The 19,821-nt window shown below is 51.7% G+C and overlaps 1 long non-coding RNA gene across 1 annotated transcript in view; it reads right to left on the bottom strand.

Moving 5' to 3' along the window:
* LOC142086290 (uncharacterized) overlaps positions 1-19,479 on the bottom strand; it is a 380,383-nt gene extending 360,904 nt beyond the window's left edge. Inside the window, exon 1 of the long non-coding RNA XR_012675058.1 lies at positions 19,470-19,479. This is a non-coding gene — a long non-coding RNA (uncharacterized LOC142086290). The remainder of the gene's footprint in view (positions 1-19,469) is intronic.
* Between the last annotated feature and the right edge of the window lie 342 nt (positions 19,480-19,821).

Below are 19,821 nucleotides of genomic sequence, written 5' to 3'. Positions count from 1 at the left end.
CCTGCCCACGGCAGGGGGGTTGGACTAGATGGCCTTTAAAGGTCCCTTCCAACCCAAACTGTTCTATGATTCTATGATTCTATAACTGCTCTACGCGTGGACTGCCATCATCTCCATGCCGTACCACCACAACTGGCCTCGGGTTTCTAATACACAGGGCTGTGTGTGTCCTTCTGGTTGTTGTCCAGCTGCGGAAAGACTCTCTGCTCTATCAGTCTTTCTACTCGATGCCCAGCATGGTGACCAGCAACTTCCCCATGCCCACAGCCACATCTTGCTGGTTTGGCTTCAGATTGCTTTTGTCCTCATCCGTCCTGGTGTCCCGTGATGCAGCCACCACCTCTCTTCTCCCAGGTTCTCCGACTGCCGAGCCCGCAGGCTGTGTTTTGGTGTCTCTTTTCCACCTGGGTCTTTGTCTCATGTTTTAGAAACAAAGACCATAACTGTGAGTCCTGGCAGAACAGGAGGTAAATGCATCATTAGCAGGTGTCTACCCCAAACTCACTCCAGGTCCTGACTTACCCCTGCACTGGGCATTGCTTCCAAGGATGTGATAGCTGCTACTTTGAGCTGAGGGAGCAGCCAAAGTCTGAGCAAAGGGAAGAAAGTGTCACATCACGAGGGGACTCATGGTACTAACTACAGCTTAGGTGAGGGCTAGGGTTCCCAAGGATTGGAAGTGTAAAGCAAAAGTATTCGCAATCAGAAGCTGGTCAGAAGTTAAACCACATTTTCTTCTTAAAAATGAACTTCTGAAAAGCATGCCTTTGCTTTTTTTTTTTTCTTTTTGACATACACTTTCTCACCACCATTGCACCCCAAAAGGGTTTTCTTTCCAGTCTCAGCTGTCCAAGCAGCCCTTCGCCCAACACCTCTGGGCTGTAGCAGCTAAACCTTGCTAGGACTTACCTTCTCGTTGCTCAGTCAGCTGTTTGCAACACCTAATAACAAGTATCAGGTATGATTCATGGCCCACATATCAATCCATAAAGCTATCAAGCTTCTTCTGGCAGGAGTCTTTATGTATCAGGTGCCTGTGGTCAAATATCCATCAGTACCAAGAGAGGATGCTCCTTCCTGGCAGTTTAACGACAGCCTGGCAGCTCGAAGCAGTATTTTGTGAGCAGTGTTTCAGCTGGGAATTTGCTCAGATGACCTAGGCTCCCAGGGTGGCTTCTGCTTTGCTCTGTGACATTGAACAAAATCACAATTTTCTGTACCGCACTCTTCCCATCTGTAGAACGGGGCTGGTGCCTCCCCATCACCTTTGCAAGCATTTGGGTGCTAGGGAACCAGGCAAGTGGGCTGGTGTGATGTTAACATCCTCCTTGCAGTGCTGAATTTCTCGAATTGAATCACTTTGTCGTTCTTTTTTAAAAAAAAGGCTTTTTTTTTAACTTCAGCTTTCCTTTCTAATTACTTAATTGAGGTAGGAGTTATTTTGTCAGGGTAGGGCACTTGTTGATGGTTTACCCCGTGTTTCGTTAATGCATATAAGTGGTTAACTCCTGGTAGAGAAATAGATGCATGGTTTTAACAGTAAAAAAAAAAAAAAAAAAAAGCCCAAATTTGCTTTCTACTCCTGCACTAATTTGTGACTATTTTTATCAACGTTAACACTGAGCCAGGGTAAAAATACTCCCTAGAAAGTTTAGAATTTACATTTGTCTTCATATATATTCAGCAGAAATCTAGCTCCCCAGCCTCCGCACTGCCTAATCTGGATTCATTAGCTTCACCCGCCCCCGAGAAAAATGTCAGATGACTTTGGCCTGGTGAAGCGCTTCACCCACAAATGCTCAGCGGGAGGATCTCGGCGCAGTGCTCTCCTTTCTGCAGCAAGCGGTCCCCGTGGAGCATCAGCTCTGACACTGCAGGCGTCTCACTCAGCGATGGGCACAGATTCCCCTTCCTAACACAGCCCCGCTTCAGGGCAAAGGCTCCGGTGGGCTCCATCCTGCGAGGATGCTGCGCCAGCATCTTGCCCGCTGCTGCCCCAGCAAAGGCAGGTAGATGTAGGCTGGGGAAGAACCGCCACGAGGAGAAACCTTCATGGACCATCTCGTGAAGCACGAGGCAGCCCGGAGCACGTGCAAGCTGCAGGGCCAGGTCCATGGATGGTGCCACTTTTCCTCTATTAAACGGGCAGAGCACTTTGCCTCTCTGGGAGGCACTTTTGCTGCAGAGCTTGGAGACTTTCATGTCAACATGTCCATGAATTCTGGTCTAAAGACTTCAGAATTATTCTCTGGCATGTTTCTGCAGAAGAAGCAAATCAACCCCTCCTGTGCAAAAGCCAGAAAACATGTACAGCGGCTGGGCAGCTCAGGGCAGTTGTCCCCTCTTTGTTCTGCGCAATCCCACCTGATGTAGGAGCCTTCTCCTCAGGCTGGTTCTCGCCTTTCCACCGTGCAGGTCTCCAGGTAGATCTAGAAGCTCTGTGGCAACCGCAGGAGAGCAAAGCTGTGTGCAGAGTGCTGCAGGCCTCGGGCAACGTGGACATTTGCTTCCCTTTAAACATCTCCACAGCAAAAATCGAGGCTCCAAGAACCCCATTTTTCTGTTTTCTATGTTCATCTCGTAGTGGTCACAGAAGCCCAGAATGGCTGAGGCTGGAGATCCCTCTGAGGAGCATCTGGTCCAACCCGTGTTTCACAGCAGCATCTGCTAAGGCAGGTACTGCATCCCAGTTGGGTATCCCAATATCTCCAAAGATGGAGACTTCACAACCTCTCTGGGCAACCTGATGCAGTGTTTGACCACCCTCACAGTGAAAAAGTGTTTTCTTATGTTTAACCGTCATGTCCCATGCTTCAATTTGTCCCCATTGCCTCCCATCCTTTCACTGGGCACCCAAGAAAAGTCTATCTCCATCTTCAGGGTTTGAGGAACTTCTGCATTTTTACGGAATAGGGCATGCCACTGCCTGGGTGCAAAAAATCCAGTCTGCAGAGCCAAAAACCAATTTATCTGGGAAATATTGGCCCAGATCTTCTCACAGTGCTTTGGCTGGGATACCTGGTTAAATGAGAAATTCAGAGGTCCCCACACTTTCTATGAAACCCAGCAGAGAAAGGAGGCTGATGGTTAAGCAGGGGCCAAGAACCCCCATGGGCTCCACCAGCAAGAGAGGGCAGCTCCAATCTAATTAAAACGAGAAAACATCACTGAGGAACGACCACTTCCCTTCTTCCCTGCCACTGCTTCCTGGACTCCAGGCTCCTTCCAGAGGAAGAACTGGAGAATATTTAAGATATTTACCCTCTTAGCAATGGATTTTAAATGAGCAGGTATGGAAACGGCGTGCTACCACCCTTACAAAATCCTCCCTTGCGGAAGATCAGAGGAGGGGACAGCTCCAATGCTCCCTTTGGCATTAGACCCTCCAGAGTCTGTCACCGCAATGATGGAGCAGGACAGGATATTTATGGGACTTAAAAAGCCAATAACGTCTACTCTCAAGGCTGTCTCATGCATTATCAGACACAAACCGCACAGCGTGTAATTGAATATATACCTACATACCCCATTTCTAATCATTCCTCCTTTTGTATGCCAAAAAAAGCCCTTCCTCTGTAGAAAACAGGCAGGCCAGAGAGGAATGGCCCAAGACAGCGAGTGCAGGACCTGTTGGTGCTATCTGAGCACCTCCCCTCTGATCCGCTCGCGTCTCCATCGCCTCCCCGGCTCCGCGGTTTCGGCATCCTCGGCCGCCCGCCCTGCGCACACGTCAGTTCCTCGGCAGCTTCTCCCAGGCGGCCGGGGCTGTTTTCAAGAAGCAATTTCCTGCAGAAAAATACTTCTTTTTCAAGGAGGCTAAGTGGTGAGCTTCCTGGTGCGGGCTTTTCACAGAAAACAATTGCGAAAGCAGCTTCCCCACCCACCAGGAAGGCTGTAAATGAGCAGGGCGGGTGCAGGCTGCACCCACCTCTGCGCCCCTAACCCAGCTCCCCCCCCATACATGCCCGGGGGGTGAGTTTTGTGCCCCTTGCCACCTCTCCCAGGCTGCTGCCTGGGGTGCTGGCTTGGGGCAGGGGAAGCAGACGGATGGGGAAAACCTGGGGTAGGTGCAGGCAGCGCAGAGCCTCCCCGGGGAGGTGCTGTGTGGTCCCTCCAGCTCCCAGCCTGTCCCTGTGGTGGGAGAAGGTGAGAGAAGCTGAGAGAAGACACGATGACTCTGCCAAACTTTGGCTCAGCAGCCTTCGCGCTCTCCCTCCTCACGATGCTGCCGGCTCTGATTTCAACCAGGGCCACCAAATACCCGGCTGGGCTTCTCTCCCCACCCTGAGCTGGCCGGTCACTGCTCCTCAGCTTGATCCTGTGAGGCACCTGGGTTTCTGGGTGCTCCTCTAAAATGCAAACCCTGCCAGGACTTCTCCCCGCTGCTGAAAGGGTGAGGCAGCCCAGCTCAGCTCTGCTGCGGCGGATCCGAGGCAGTCCCGGTGGCTTCGGCAGCGCTAGCTGGGATTTACACCGTGACAAGATCAGAGGCGGACTCAGCAACGTGGCGGTGCTCCGCATCCCTGCCTATCAACAAAACCCCAAACTGCACCAGTTAAGCCCTTAGCCGATGCAGAGCTACTGGGGAAGGAGGTTGCCCCGTGCTGCCGCTTCTCACCGTGCATGACTTAAGTTAATTATTGTTCATATCCTTTTATTCCAATGAGCGGGGCAGGTCTCCCAGCCCGTGCATGTCCCCCCGCAGCTCGGCTTTTCATTCACACAGTTGTTCTGGTTTGGATGTATTTGGTGGCTACTAATGGACAGGCAACCTCCTGCCCCGCTTCGAGGTCTCACCGCCTGGTGCTGTGGCAACATTGCTTTTTCATTGAGAAGTTTGCCGGCCATCCGTGAAGATGGTTTGGCAAACCCTCATTGCGATTAAAATAAAACCGAAGAAAACCCAAGAAGCTATTTCCATGAAGTGTTTTCTGAGCAAGGGGCCAGTTCCCCTTTCAGAGCATCGGAAAACGACTTCTGTTTTCCTCCCGGTGTTAGTAATGTTCAGCTGAACCCCACTCTTTTTCCCCAAAAAGTTTAGTTTCCTGGAAACAAAGCTTTATTTTGAACGCAAAGTATCTCTTGGGACAATCTCTTTTTCACTTGCTTTTTTTTTTTTAAATGTATTTAACAAAAATCCAATTTTCTGTGAACTCCTTCAGCAATCCCTGCTGGTCACTGGTCCAGCCTGTTTGACACCCTCGGGTACACTCACAGCTTTCGGATACACATATATGACCTGCAAGGACATGACCCAGCACAGAGGGAACTGGACCAGGTCTCAGGGAAGAGACTGGTCCTTTCCCAACTCATCACTGGCCTACTGTGTGATGCTGGGCAGGTCCCTTCCCTCTGTCTGTGTCCTGCTTCCCGACCCTTGAAAAGGGGTTAAAGCCCCTTCATGCAGCACTTTGCTGGACCTAAGAGTTGGCAAGAAATACCTGAAACACCCACAAGGTGCAAGTCCAGTTGCCACCAGTGGCAGCAGTGCTTGGTGACGAAGGAGGAACCAAAACCGTCTTCCTTCTTCTCCCTTGGCCTGCTGGCAACGCTCTTTCTAATGCAGCCCGTGATGTTGCTGGCTGTGAGAGTGCATTGCTGGCTCATGGTCAACTTGTTGTCCACCAGGACCCCCCAGGTCTTTACCTGCAACATTATTTTCCAGCTGGTTGGCCCCCAGTGTGTACTGGGGTTATTCCTTCCCAGGAGCAGGAGTTCATACTTTCCTTTGCTGGACTTCATGAAGCTCCTCTCTGCCCATTGAGGTCCCTCTGAATGGCAGCACGACCCTCTGATGGATCAGCCGCTCCTCCCAGTTTTGTATCATCTTCTAAAAACTGGTGCACTCGGTCCCATCATCCAGGTCATTAATAAAGAAGTTAAACAATATTGGGCCCAGTGCCGACCCTTGGGGCACACCATTGGCCTCCAGCTGGACTTTGAGCTGCTAACCACAACCCTCTGAGCATGACCATTCAGCCTGGTTTTAGTTCATCTCATTGTGCGCCAGAAAGGACACGCCAGCATGGTCTGGAGAAGGAGACCTGCCCTCTCAGTGCTGTGGGCCTGTCTCATTGTGCCTGCCTGGCTGCTGAGCCATGGCAAAGATGTCCTGGCTGCAGCTCCTGCTTCTCCTGTGCCTGGCTTTGCAGCCAGTCCTGTGGTTCCTTTGGTTCCTTGCTGTGCTGTAGGTCAGGGAGGAAGATGCCACAATTTCCCCAGATGTCCTCCAAGCCGCTCTGTGCGGCATCGAGCAATTTATCTATTTCACAACAGCCAAGCCCTGGAAGCTTTGCTGGACCCTCAGCCCAGTCTATAGCTCCAGGAAACACAGCGGACGAGATGCTGGATGGTATTGGTGCGAGGAAGCAACGCACAACCCGTCATCATCGAAGGCACTTGCTAGATCCTGCCCAAGTCACTGCGCGTGTTGCCGTGCCCACTGACAGCCTCATCTCTGAAGGGTTCTCGAGGGTCTGGAGCTGCTCGAGCATGGCTTGGAGGGGCCAACTTTGGTGGCCAAAGGGGACTTGGGGGAAACCTTCCCAGCTGTAATAACAGCCCGGCTTTCTCAGGCAGCTGCTATAGCTGGGCTGGCCCGGGGACACGTGCAAAGCGGGGGGGCAGGGAGAGCTCACATCATTTAATAGCTGAAGTGGTGGAGCAGGGAGAAAAGGATGGGCTTTGTGACATATGCTTCTCCACATCTGACCGCTGACTGCAACGGGGGGGACACATCACCTGGGGACACGCAGGGCACAAGGAAAGGGGGATCCTGCAGGCAGCTTGTGCCGTTTCAGCACGCGTGTGCGTTGTGCCTGTGTGTCACCGTTTTCTTCACTCCCGATTTGAAAAGCGAGGAAGCAGTGATGAGAGAAAGAGGTGACCAGGCAACTTTTAAGCAAACACATCCTGGGGAATGAGTCACCAGCTTTGCATAAGAAGCCAGACTCACCTCTGGAGGGAGAGGGGCAGGCAGGGCATCAGGCAAGATGAACGCTCCAGGGAGATGCCTGCAGCATGAATAAAAGGCAACCTGGACCTCGCATTAGAAGACCCATCTGAGATAGCAGCTGGAGGTGTGAGATCAAAGCTGACAGGGCTCTGGTTGCATCCACGCGGCTCAGCACGCAGCGAGCCAGTCCCAGCCCCGCAAACCAGCTGGCCATGAGGACACGGTGGTGGGAGCACAGCTCATTGGGGTAGGCTGCTCCCAGGAGCTGGAGAAATCACAGCATCCACCTAACCCAAGCTTTTTTCAGGAAAGCTAGGGAAGGCTTGGGTCTGGGTGGTGGCATTTCTCACAGGGAATGTTATTTCCTTGAAAACCGTGGGTATTCAGGTCAAGGAAAAGCTATTAGCAAAGCGGCATCAGATGCATGGAGCCGGTTGAGTCAGAAGGTAATTTCGAACAGCGTGTAAGGGAATTTCCAAGGACCAGGAGTGTTTCGTCACGGTGTTTTCCTGGTGACATCTTCAGCTGTTTTGCTTTTAAGAATCAGCCTTTTGTTTACTATTTTAGCTTATTTCCCCATGGAAAGCCTTTCATTTAGTCCCCAACATTACCTGTAGCTTTTCATCCGAGTGGGTGAAGAAGGAGGTGGAAGAGGAACAGCTCTTCAGCAGAGTGGCCAGTGTGCCAGGAGTGATACTTTTTTTTTAAGCTATTCATAAAGATAACGAGAGATGAAAAGGTTGTTTCAGGAGGGGGATCTTCTCTAGTTGGAAAACATGAAATACGAGAGTGCTGCTGTCTTTTCTGCTGGGGCCCTGGCATTTCTGATGTTATGTCTCCCAGGGTTTGCCCTATGGGGCAGATGCCCCAGAAGGGCAGCCAGGGTAGATGGATGGATGGATGGGAGAAGAGCCCGCCGAGGGACTTACACCCATCCTAGAGGGGCTGCAAGGCCTCAAAGAGTGAAGAAAATCTGGCTGAAAAAAAAATCTCAGAGCCCAGACTTGTTAGGTGAAAGGTGTTGGAAATGCAAATTATTAATTTAAAGAACTGGGACAGGAACCAGAGGTGCCAGGCTGAGCTGTTATCTGCTGCATCAGCTGCGAGTCTGGCTCGGTATTTCAAAATAAAATTAGACTTGCAGTATATGTCTTTAAATATTTAAATTACTTTCAGTAATTCATATGGTGACATTTAAACAAAGTACGCCAAGCAAACGGCTCCCAGTGCTAAAAGGAAATGTTTGCAGGTAATAATATTTAATTTAAGAGGGAACAGCTGATATCAAGGCAGAATCTTAATGCTGAATTCAACCTACATTCCTCTCTGAACCAAGAAATGAAGAATAAATCCCTGGGCCTGCGAATGGTTAAACGCGCAGAGGGATGTGATTAAAGTGCTGGTCCCAGCACCCCAACAGAGCTGTGAATTACGTGTGTGCCAAAATATTTGCAGGATCGGGGCCTCTGTGCAGAGTTGCTTCGTGGCCTCCCAAAGGTGGGGATGGGCAGGTCCACGTCGGGAGCGGAGGACCACCAGGCTTGGCGATGCCCACCCCTCCTGTCCCTCTCTGCGGCACCTTCCCCGCTCCCCTGCCCACCCGCGTCCTTCTTGGCCACTTCCCCGTGAGTCTGTTTTAGTAACTGAAGGTGAAATCCAGCTCGGGTACAAACAAGCAAAACTCAATGAAGTCAACTTACACACAGGCTGCGCTTCGCTGTTGGTGCTCCCGGCCAATTTGGAGAGCTCAGCCGGGTCTGTTACATCAGTCACACTGGATTTCATAACATGAGACATTTCAATGAGGGTGACTCACTCTCTCTTGAAGTGTATTGTATGTATGAGCAAAGATGATTAACTTTTGCTGAATGGCATGATTTCTGGGATGGGAACTGCTATTAATTAGGAGCGGATCTCAGATGTTCACAAACCCTGTTTTCATGGCCTACTTTGTATATTTTTCTCCATTCTACTTGTTTTCTGAGCTCAGGATAAATATTAAAGTGCGCTTCCCTGCTATCTGTCACTAAAGCAGCCAGATGTCCAGTGAAGGCATCTGATTTTCATGGCCAGGCATGGGGCTGTCAGTTCCTGTGGCCAAGCTTCACCTACCTGCCCCAAAAATCTCTGTTTTCACATTAAAAGCAAATGAAACAAAATAAAAGGGAGCTTCCAGCCATTGCAAGTGCAGCAGATAAAGTAGCAAGGGAAGTAAGATGAGCTTATGGTTCAGAAGGTAAAATACAAAGAATTACCCTTCCGCATCCTCCCCAAAATTTGCTTTATCAAAAGAAACTCACTTGAGGGCTTGTGCTAATCTTCTGCTTCTGACTGTTGAGGATTGAGCTTCTGGGGCTAGCCACACCAGGGACCCTTGGGATAAAGAGTCTCCCAGGTTCGGGGAGAAACACCCTTTCAGCTGTACTGCCTACAAAGCTGAACAATTTGCCAGCGCAAAGGTCAGGATGCTCTGCGGCTTCAAACACATCCACAGCGCTGGACACCGTGGTCCTTCATGAAACACCGCTCTGCCCAAAGAGCCTGAAGGCATTAAGACCTGCCTGCTTGCAAAAGCCAGAGGAGGCAGGCATGGGACGGAGTCGTCCTTCCCCACCGCTGCCGCGGGCATGGGCAGCCCCAGGCAGTGCCCGGGGGATGCTGAGGAGCAGCCAGGGCTGAAGCTGGGGACCCGGCAGGCCAGCGTGGGCCAGGCTGTTCAGCGGCATCTTGCCACCACCTTGTGACTCCCAGCAGCCCCGTTTTGATGACAAGGTCCCCTTCCAGCTCCAGCCTGTGAGCTCCCTCGTGCCCCATCCCATGGCACCGGCAGTGACCGACACACTGTCCCACACAGCCAAACGCTCCACCCTGCTCCGGCTCCATTACTGCTGTGGGCAGCAGAACGGTCTTGGGAATAGACAAACTGTGGCCAAACTCTGCCTGGCCAGCGAGGAGCTGGAGGCAGGTTTCTTGTCCTTGGTTCCTGGTGAGACGCCACCATGCAAGTCAACCAGGACTTCCAGAGAGAGAAAGGACAGACCACGGCTCAGCCTGGTACTCTGCCAGCAAGGAGGGGGTTCATCTGCTTTGCCCAGCACCCCTATCACCAGGCACCCCCCGGCACTTACTTCACTCCTCAAATGTCAGGCAGGGACTGTGGGCAGCAGTTATGGCACAGAAAGGTCACCGGATCCGCGCTTGTCCCTTTCAGCCGCTGAGGCTGCACGCAGCTCCTGGGCACGGGCTGGAGGTCTGGTCCTGCTCCGCGGCAGGCAGCGATGATGAGTGCAGGCAAAACCCAAGAGAAGCAAACCTTGCCCATCTTTTTAACTGATCCTGACCAGAATTGCTGAATTTTTCAGTCAAAATTGAGATGGGAAGGGTTTTGGAAACCTCCAGGGTAGTGACTTGCTTGCTCTCCTCTGAACCTCCTGCCCGGCAGCTCAGGGTGACTTGCTCTGCCTTGGGCACTGCAACCAGGCTGGTGGCAGCAGATCTGCAAGCACCTGCTGCCCAAGCTTCCCATAACCACTGCAGCTCCCAGGCTTGCTCTCAAGAAGCTGGGAGGTGTGGGAGCATTAAAAGGCTTCTCCTTTCAGACTCAACGGTGAGGAATGTGCATTCGAAACAGAGATAGGGCTAGTTTCTCTCGAGCTCACGGGAGGACATCACTTCTCCTGCACACCAATCCAACTGTGAGTATCTTTGAGATAAAGTGGCGTCTAGGGGTAGGAAAACCCCACAATTTGCCTAAAATGGGGCCGTTTGCACTTACGAAACACCACTGGCAGATAGGACTCCTGTACCATTTCAGGCACAAGTCTGGGACCTGTGAGCCACTGCCCAAACTCCGGGTGTGCGGCAAAGGCTGAGCCACACAGCCCCCAGGGTTTCCTTGGAGACTGATGCAGAAGGGGCTGCTCCTCCAGAGGCTCTTTCTCCCTCCCTTACCAGGCAAAGAAACACCCTAAATCTCATCCCTACCATGAAAGTCGGCAACGCTCCACTGTGCCGCTGGAGGAAGGGGCAGTGCTGGGAGCCTGGCCGGCGGTTTTCCTCCCCTCGGAGCGGTTTTCCTGCTGCGCAGCTCACCCGCGCTTCTAAAAATGTACGCTGGAGCAACTGTCTCTAAGGCAATTTCCATAACAATGGGTGCAGAAGAACAATCCATGCTGCTGGTGTGCCTTGCTCGCTCACACGCACGCCAAACGGGCACACTGCAAGTTCAGCAGCGAGATGCCCATTTGCTCCCAATAACCGCTAGAAAGCTCCCCAGGGGACCTGCTGTCCATCGCCCACCCAAGGGGCACGGGCAGGGCTCCCCCCTGCCTTGCCCCAGGTCTTTGCCAGACCGCTGGAGCCTGTCGGTATAAAAACACCCAAAGGCAAAGGTACAAAACTGCAGAAAGTGCTTCCACGCGTTACCCACCAAAGCGGCTTACTGGTGCCCCGCCACTGCCCAATAAATGTGCACCAGTGCAGGCAGACAGCAGAGGGGAAGGACCAGCGCTGGAGGCAAGGTGCTTCAGCAGCAGCTCTTGTAACATCAGCCAAAAGCTCGTGCTTCATCCGAGGCCTCGGTCCTTGAAAGGCCATGAGTTACGCAAAGCCCCCAAGTGTTGCTATTTTATCTCAGAGTTCTCTCAGCCCGAGCCAAACCTGCCCGGGTTTGCTCCTTCCCTGCATCTTTTCCGGTTGACCCACTCAAGTCAGCACTCAGCCCCTGCCTCCGGTTTGAATCACTCGTATCCTGCCATTACAGCTTTGTTTAAATCTGTGCAGAGCTCAACCTGTTGTCAGACATACACTAATTTGTGTGTTTCTAATTATTTGTTTCCATCTTAAAACCTGTTTTTCAGCAGATTGCAGGCTTTATTTTAATACATGCTTGGCTAGAGCTCTATATACTGGTTGCCAGTAACCTAGACACAAATGGGCTTGCATTGCATAGGGGGAGCAGGGGCAGAAAAGAGGCTGAGTTAAACAGAATTAAAAGCCTGTTCATAAAACTGAATTAAGCAAAACCATGAAACAAGCGGCAGTTTTGCATCGCAGAAGATTCTGCTTTTATATTCCTCTTTCTACTCCTTGAAATAAGATGAACTTAGTGCTCGCAAAAGGGCATTTGAAACATGTCCTTACACAAACCCTCTGACCACCTCCATTTTATGTGATTAAAGCTCTTAAACTTCTGTTTAACCCTTTTTTTTACCCACGTACTTGGCGTTAAGAACTAGCTCAGCAGCAGACGACCAAACCAGCACCATTTTCCACCTGCTATCCCAGGATGTGAATGCAGAAAGTCAGGCACCGTCCTCAGCCTCTTCATTCAAGCAATGCTCTGCCAACAGCCTTTTACTCTTCCAGTAGCAGGCTGGGCACTTTGTTGCTCAGTCATTTCCACATATGTCTTCAAAGGGCAGAAGAAGTAGCTGAAAGCAAACTGGGGTGCTACTCCAAGGCAGCTGGCATCGCTGCATCACACCAGAGAGCACAACCGGTGCTCCGGGACCTGTCTTTCTTTCATTCTTTCTCTGTAGCTCTTTCTTCTGTGCTGAGGATTTTGGGGTCTCCAATTTAAAATGCAGATTAGCAGACTGACTCTGAGGCAATTAAACCAAAAGAAAAACCATGTGTAATTTGCTGGCAAATACTGACTTTTTAGTGGGGGCCACATTCTGCATAACGCACTGGTCTGGCTGCCCATCCATCCAGCCTGGGAGAGCAGGAGGGTGCTGTGGTGCTCGCAGCAGGCTGGGGAGACCCTCCCCACCTCCTGGGCAGGACCCTGGGCCAACTGGAGCTGAAACACCTACAGAAAGGTCCGGGCCAGGTTTTGCCCGTGGTAGTGCTGGTTGCTCCTTGCATTAGTGCTGAGATGGGCTGAGGTCATTTGCAGAAGGAAATGCTCAGCAGCAGCAACCATTGAGCAGGTCCCCCCCACCCCGTGTTTCACCCCCAGCTCCCGTCTTGTTCAGGTCCAGGACGCAGCGCCTGTTCCTTCCCATCCTTCACGTGCGTGGCCCTGCCCTTGCTGGCGATGGTCAGGCAAGTCACCTGCCCACGATATCTGTGCTAAACTCTTCCCCGCTCGGCCATGTCAGCCCTTCTTGCTGGAAACCTGTGTGGAAGCCTTGGTTTAAATGGCCAAACATAGCGACACGAGACTCCAAACGTGGCTTCACAGTCAAATCAGTATTTCTTACGCAGGGAGAAGGCTCCACAACTAACCCTGTAACTAGGTGGTTTAAGAATCAAGTCCTGACTGAAGCTGGTTGCAACAGTCTCACCTTTGGCTTCCCCTCCCCAGCTCCCTGCCTTTCCCCGGGCGTGTGAAAACCCAGCAAGACCATCCCACAGGCAAGAAAGGTTCAAGCCCCCAGCACAGGGGTTGCGGGTTGTCCTCCAGGATGGGCAGGAGCCACACGAGGGGCTGCCGGTGTGCATCCAGCAGTGTTTTTTCCCCGGCGCAGCCCGGCCTGTGGCTGTCTCCATAGTCAGCCACGGCGGGAGAGGGAAATCCTTCTTCAGTTCTTTCCAGCGGTGAACGCAGTCCAAGGACATCCTGATTTCTCTGCAGGCTTTTTGTCAGCGGACAAAGAGGCTCAAAAATTTGACGTGACCAGCGGGGTGTGAGGATACACCTCCCAGGAGGAACTGCTAGAGGCAAGCAGCTTTTCTGTGCCAACAAGGTGGCCTGGGACTTTGGAGGAGACACTCAGTTTGACTACCCAGTCCAGAGCACCTGGGAAAGACATCTTGCTCCTGGTGTGCAGAGGCCCAGCTGGAAGGCTGATGGTGTGCAGCATCTCCAGATGATCACCAGTGACCTCCTCCCTCTTGCAGGTCTTGGCCTCTGCGGAATATGTGGCTCGGAGCAGCCCCTCCATCGGTACCAAACACTTGGCAGCAGCATGGAGGTTGCCTGGGAAAAGACCTTTTGCCAGGCTGAATTTTGGTGTGGGCGCCAGCAGCAAGGAGATCTGCTGGAGGTGGCCACTGCCTCCTGATTTCATCCTTGCAGAGGAGCATCTCATCCAGACACATCTGCCTCCACCCGCCAGTTGAGCCAGTGGGGACACGGAGGGTCCATCACCTCCTTGTAGTCCTTCCCTATTTCCGCCCAAAGATGTTTTTGGTGAGCTTCTGCTCCTTTTTTTGCTAAAAAGGAAAGAAAAAGGGAAGATGTTACGGAAATCTAACAGAGCGTGCAGCAATCCTACTGCTCAGACACATATGCTGCCTTCCTTCTGCTCTGTACCAGCGAAGTGGTGCCATATTTAGAACTGGCTCCATCTCTCGCAAACTTGACCAACTGTTCCTCCACAGTGTCATCTTCGCTTGTTTACCCCCAAACTGTTTGCTGAAATCCTCAATTCAGTGAGGGGAAAAGAAAAAAAAAAAGGAGGTTTTTATTTTTAATGACAGGAAAAGCACTAAATGCCAAGAAAGCCAGATCGCCATGCTGCCGGATAGAGAGGTCAAAAGGTCCCTTGGTGAGTCACCATCTTCATCAGGGACCTCCCGTGTGTGCTGGCAGATGTGCTTCCTAGAAATCGCTCTGCTGCGGCAGCGGGGCCGGCCCCGCGCTGACTGCCAGGGCAGCGTCCGGCTGGCCGAGTCACCAGCCCGCGGGCTGCTCCGACGGTAAGCGGGCCGATGAGCGGCAAGTTTAGCAACCACGCATGAAGGCAGGCAAAGACCTGTGGTCACGTTTGCCCGTGGTGCAGCTCCCCCAGGGAGCTGCCCCAAGCAGAGCGCTGTGCATCTGCAAAGCAAATGAGTGTGTAAGGGCCTCCCTGAGGGAAAGGCTGAAAAGTCCAGCTTTGTTACAAGGAGGAAAAACAGGAGAAGACAGAGGGCATTTCCCTGCCTTCATTGTGCTAAACCACTACAAGTTCACCCCAGAGTTTGGGCACTGGCTTTGGGACCAGAAGCCAGGCAGAGATGGTCTTGCCCAACGCTTGCCCACGGTTATGTCGTGCAGAGGTGAGCCCTTGTCCTCCTGAACACAGTGGGGAGTCTTGGACGCTTCTCACTGAACATCCACATCTCTTCCTGGCTTGCCCTTGACGTCAGGATACTGCTGTCTACTGGAGGATCTGGTGACAACATGTCCTGCAGCCTTGCAGGACACTGCAACGTGCAGCATCTCAGCCCTCCCACCAGCTCTGGGGCTTGTACATGAACCTTTCTCACGCTTGAGGCAGATCTTACGGAGTTAAGAGCGTTTTCTTGGCTTGCTGTGCTTGTGGAAGAGCGACTTACAGCACAGCAGATGGATGAAATTCTAATTTGGGTTTCACATGATTTATATAAATAGGCTTAGACGAGGTTGCGCATAGATGGCGCAGTCATCTGCCAGCTTCGCTCTGTTTACCTTAAGACCCTCTCCTCCCTTCCCGTCAATCTTACAGAGCACCCCAGTAACGTCTAGTGTGTTCGCAGTAACGAGTCATCTCAGCCAGTGTCATCCTCCTGAAACCGCACAGCTCCGATCTGGCCTCCCAGTAACCTGGGGACAGCACTTATGCTCATCCCTTAAAACAAAGGGCAACTTGTCAAGGAGCACACCAGAGCCACAACTCTCCTGGCTGGCTCAGGAGATTGGGGAGGCGGGTATGGACCATGCTGCTTCCTACCTGGGTAAGTGGGGACCAGAATGGGGCTCCCCCACCTCCCTCCTCATGGGACACCGATTTCTGCCAGGGCTTCTCCCCGCCAGTGGGTGCTGAGAGTGAGGGGAACCAGTGGCCCCACTGCCATCCTCGTGAAGATGACACAGCAGCTCCCTCCTCCTCCTCCTCCTCCTTACCAGTGTGTCACAAAGGAGCCTTCACCTCATCCTGATGAGGAACAAATCAGCAAGCACGTCCTTGCTGGGTTTAATTCGAAACCCTTGCCGTGTCCCCACTGCTCCTCTGTCCCTTGCAGGGTGGCACGAGCTGGCACTGTTGCCAAGAAGGGGCTTGTGACAAACAGACGAAGGTCTGGCTGCCGTGAGGCTCCAGCATGCATCCACTAAACTCCATCACATGTTTCTTCTCTCCTAGAAAACAAGCGTGACATGATCCCAGCAGAAAAAAATAGAAAACTGAGGTGCTGTTTTCTTTACGTGGCCACCAGAAGCTGGTTATGTGATAGCTGCATCTTCCCTGTGTTGGATACAGCTCAGGGGGTTGCTCCACACCTGGTGCACAGGACGGCCCTAGGGCTCTGCTTTCAGCATCCATCAACCCCCAGACACCCCTAGGTCCAAGCCGCAGGAGCAATCAATGCTGAAAACATCCCAACCTAGGCTGAAATGGGAAGTCAGACACAGGTTTCTCCAGTTCGAAGGCCAAAAGCCAGACTGCTAAGCAGAACGACACCTCCACTCACCTGTGGACCCGAAGTACCCCAGCCCAACACTTTGTCATGTGGCACCTCTGCCTTTTGAGGCTCCGGCAAAATGAGCATCATCACAAAGCAGATGTGTAGTTTAGGGCAGAAACTGGCGGAAACGTCATTAGATTTCCCCAGAGGATGCTCTGCCTACGTCCTTCATTTTATAACCTGATTTTCTATGGAAACAAGGTTTATGCAGCCATACCATGCATGCACCCCTCCTCTCCACCCCTCCTTTTTTTTTTTGAACACTTTCAGCCACACTGTACGGGGGCTCCTAGTTATTATGGGAACTTAAATTTTGTGAAGTTTGGTGGCTGGTGAGAAGCTGTTGAGCACGTGTTTAGCTTTTACTGGCTGGTGACAGCCCACGAGCACCCTTTACATCACGACACTAACCCGTCGGAAACCAGGCTTTGCTGGTTTCCGCCACTCATGGAACAAATTGTATTATTTGTATTATTGTATCCTAGGAGCCCTAGTTTCTGTCCTGCATTTAGTCCCTGGCATGAGCGGTATTTTCCATGGTCAGCCTAGAAGGAGGGAGCAGACTTTAACCACTTCGGTGCAAAGAGCAGATTCCCACATCAGGCTATTTCCATGCAACCCTCCCCATGAGAAAAAAAAGCCCTCCCAGGATTAAGGCACATTAAGGATGTAGAGAAATCCCGACGCCAGCACGGGGTTGTCTCTAGGAGAGGTGCAGATGGCTCAGGAGCAGCTGGGGAGGCTTCTGGGGGGCTGCTCGAGCCTTCGCAGCTCCTGCAGCCGGTACCGTGCTCAAACCCCACCTTCAGCCAAAACTCTCTGACTCAGCCTCTCTTTTCCAGCCACACATTGTAAAACAGGTCTTTCCCAGCTGGGCTAAGGCACAGGTCACCAAACAAATGAAGAAAAGGAGATTTCTCAAGAGACAAGGCAGATAAAACTGCATGTTTTCGGCTAGTTTCCCTGCTCATGCATCTGTGGTGGAGGAAAAGAGTGATGTTACGCTGGCAGTTGGAGCTATCTCCACCCGGGGGGACAGAAGCAGACCCAGGGTCCCTGGTCTGGACCCTGTGGAAGATAACAGGAGCTTCATCAGGCATCTCTGGCTTGAGATGGGCAGGTCAAGGCTTTGCAGAAGTGACATGTGACTTGGAGCTTCTTGGGATCAGAGTCTGGCACATGCTGAAGGACCCTGACTCAAGAAGGCAAGGACTCAGTGAAGCCTTTGGGGAGATCACACCCATCCCGGAGCACAGCTACCCTGGTCCTTGTGGATTTGAGTCCATTACTGAGGTCCTCCTTAGCCAGCCTAAGCCACATCAACTACCATTCCCACTCCTACATGGGTCTGTTGTCTGAGATCTGCCGCTAATTATGGGCAGCAGAGAGAAGAAAGGAAGCACAGAAGGGCTAGAGATTCAGGTCAAGGAGTGATGGGGTCCTGGGACACCAGCAGTCCCCGAGGGAGCTGCAGATGTGCTGCAGATGGGGGCTAGGAGAGATGCAAGGTGTAGGGCCACGTGGTCCATGGAGCCCCACACCGTCAGCACCTCTGAGGGCGTGGAGCCAAGCTGGGCTGTTTACAGTGTGGGTCGTGGCAGGCGTGGGCCTGAAAAGCTGGACCGTGAAACTTCTGTCGAGTGTGGAGACTCAGTTTCTCCTGCCCTGGAAAGAAGAGCAAGTGGCATATTCAGGGTATTGCCAGCAGAGAAAAGTTTACAACGGCTGTTGGGCAAGCGCTCTTGCATTTCCCCGGTGCCCATGACAGTGGCAGATGAGAAACATGTCATCCGGAAAATATTTGGGGTTTTCTTCTAACAGTTGCTGTCTCTGTGCTGAGGACATGCAAGAAAAAGGGCTGGATCTTCTGTCAAAACCATTTCCCATTATTGCAATGTTTTTAAGCAAAAACCCAAGCATTCCAAAAAAGACTGGGGAAGACGCCCATAACTCAGGGAAAATAACTTAGGAGGTGCAAAGCAGCTCGTGGGTTTGGGTGTCATGTGCTCGTGGGAGGAGCGGCAGCCTCTGCCCCAGCATCACCAGGAGAAGAGGAGAAAGTGGGCCCTGGGCTCAGGACCTGGCGTCCCCTCCTGGCATCCACCACCGCTGGGTGATGTGTACGGGGGGGTACAGCTTCTCAGCCATCCCATTCCCTAATACATCTCACTGGGAAAGCCAAAGTCCCCATGGAAAATCATTTGGAGGGAAAGGGCGGCCTGAGCATCACCAAGGCAGAGCAGCGAAGGCAGCAGGAAGACCAAGCAGGGACGATTCCTGCCCCAGAACCCAATTTTGGGCTGAAAGGCAATCTTTTCACCTGCCAGGACAACTCCACTGATGGAAATTCAGCTCCCACCAAAGCTGCACGTGTTTCTCACCCAAGACACAAATGATTTGTGGCCGGACTCGGAGGCCGAAGAGTCAATACACATCCCTCACAATGTTTCAAACAGAAATTTCTCCAAAAAGGTTTGGGATTAGAATCAATATCAGAACTGGATGATTTGATTATTCATGGGTTTCATTCCAGCCTTCATTTTTCTAATCCTTTTAAAAAGTACCTGCTTAGTAGTAATGGCAAAGATATTGCTTTGGAGAAGTTTGAGTAGTTTGTAGAGGTGACGCTTGAAAAATAATAAAAAATAATAAAACTTTGCTAGCTCCCAAGAGTGAAGAAAAAAAATCCCATTTGTCTAGAAACATACTTACTCCAGCAGGATTTTACTAGCACGTGAACCAGCGTTTAGTACGGACACACAGTCTCAGAGGCTTTCCCTGGATATTAACAATAAAGTGACATTATTTCAGTCCCAAGCAGTAGAATTTCTTACAACATCTTCAACAAATATCCTATGACCAAGCTGAAAGCTTTGATGAACAGGACAGCTGATTCCCGCAACAAATTACAAATCACTGCTTCCCCTTTGCGAGATGATGTTGAGTTAAGCACGGATTTCTGTGTGAAACATTAAGCACAAATCCAGACCTCGATCCATGCCAGCATAAAAGCTTGGATGAAACATCTACCGAAGCCTCCTACTTGATCAAGGGGCTTTCCTGAGCTGGGCGCTCAGGGTCTTTGCCTCTCCCCTGGGTATCGCCTCGGCTATTTTGGTCTCACACCGAGTGAAGTCACCACCGCCGCAGCGCTACTCGCACAGAGCCGTTCCCATTCACAACTCCCGTTCATTCACTCCAAAGCATTCCCGTTGGCCAGATATTTATCATTCTTGTATCACCCTCCAACTATTTTGCAGGGGTGGTAGGAGTGGCTTTTGGAAGACATTTGAGCACACACACAAATACAGGCTTAGGCTGCTGTGTGTTTGGACAAATAAATAAGTGCAGCTTAATCAGAAGAAATGTTTTCATGGTAGCTACGAGCGGGAAGAGAGTATCCCAGCCCTGCCAGAAAAAAAATCCCCGTGGGGATTTCTGAGTGCGCCCAAAACCAACTGGACTAAGACCCTGCCTGTCCACCCCACTGA

Source organism: Calonectris borealis, chromosome 10, assembly GCF_964195595.1.
Source record: "Calonectris borealis chromosome 10, bCalBor7.hap1.2, whole genome shotgun sequence".
Taxonomy (NCBI): Eukaryota; Metazoa; Chordata; class Aves; order Procellariiformes; family Procellariidae; genus Calonectris; species Calonectris borealis.
The sequence above is the reverse complement of the archived record's forward strand: the minus strand, read 5'-3'. Positions and strand labels throughout refer to the sequence as shown.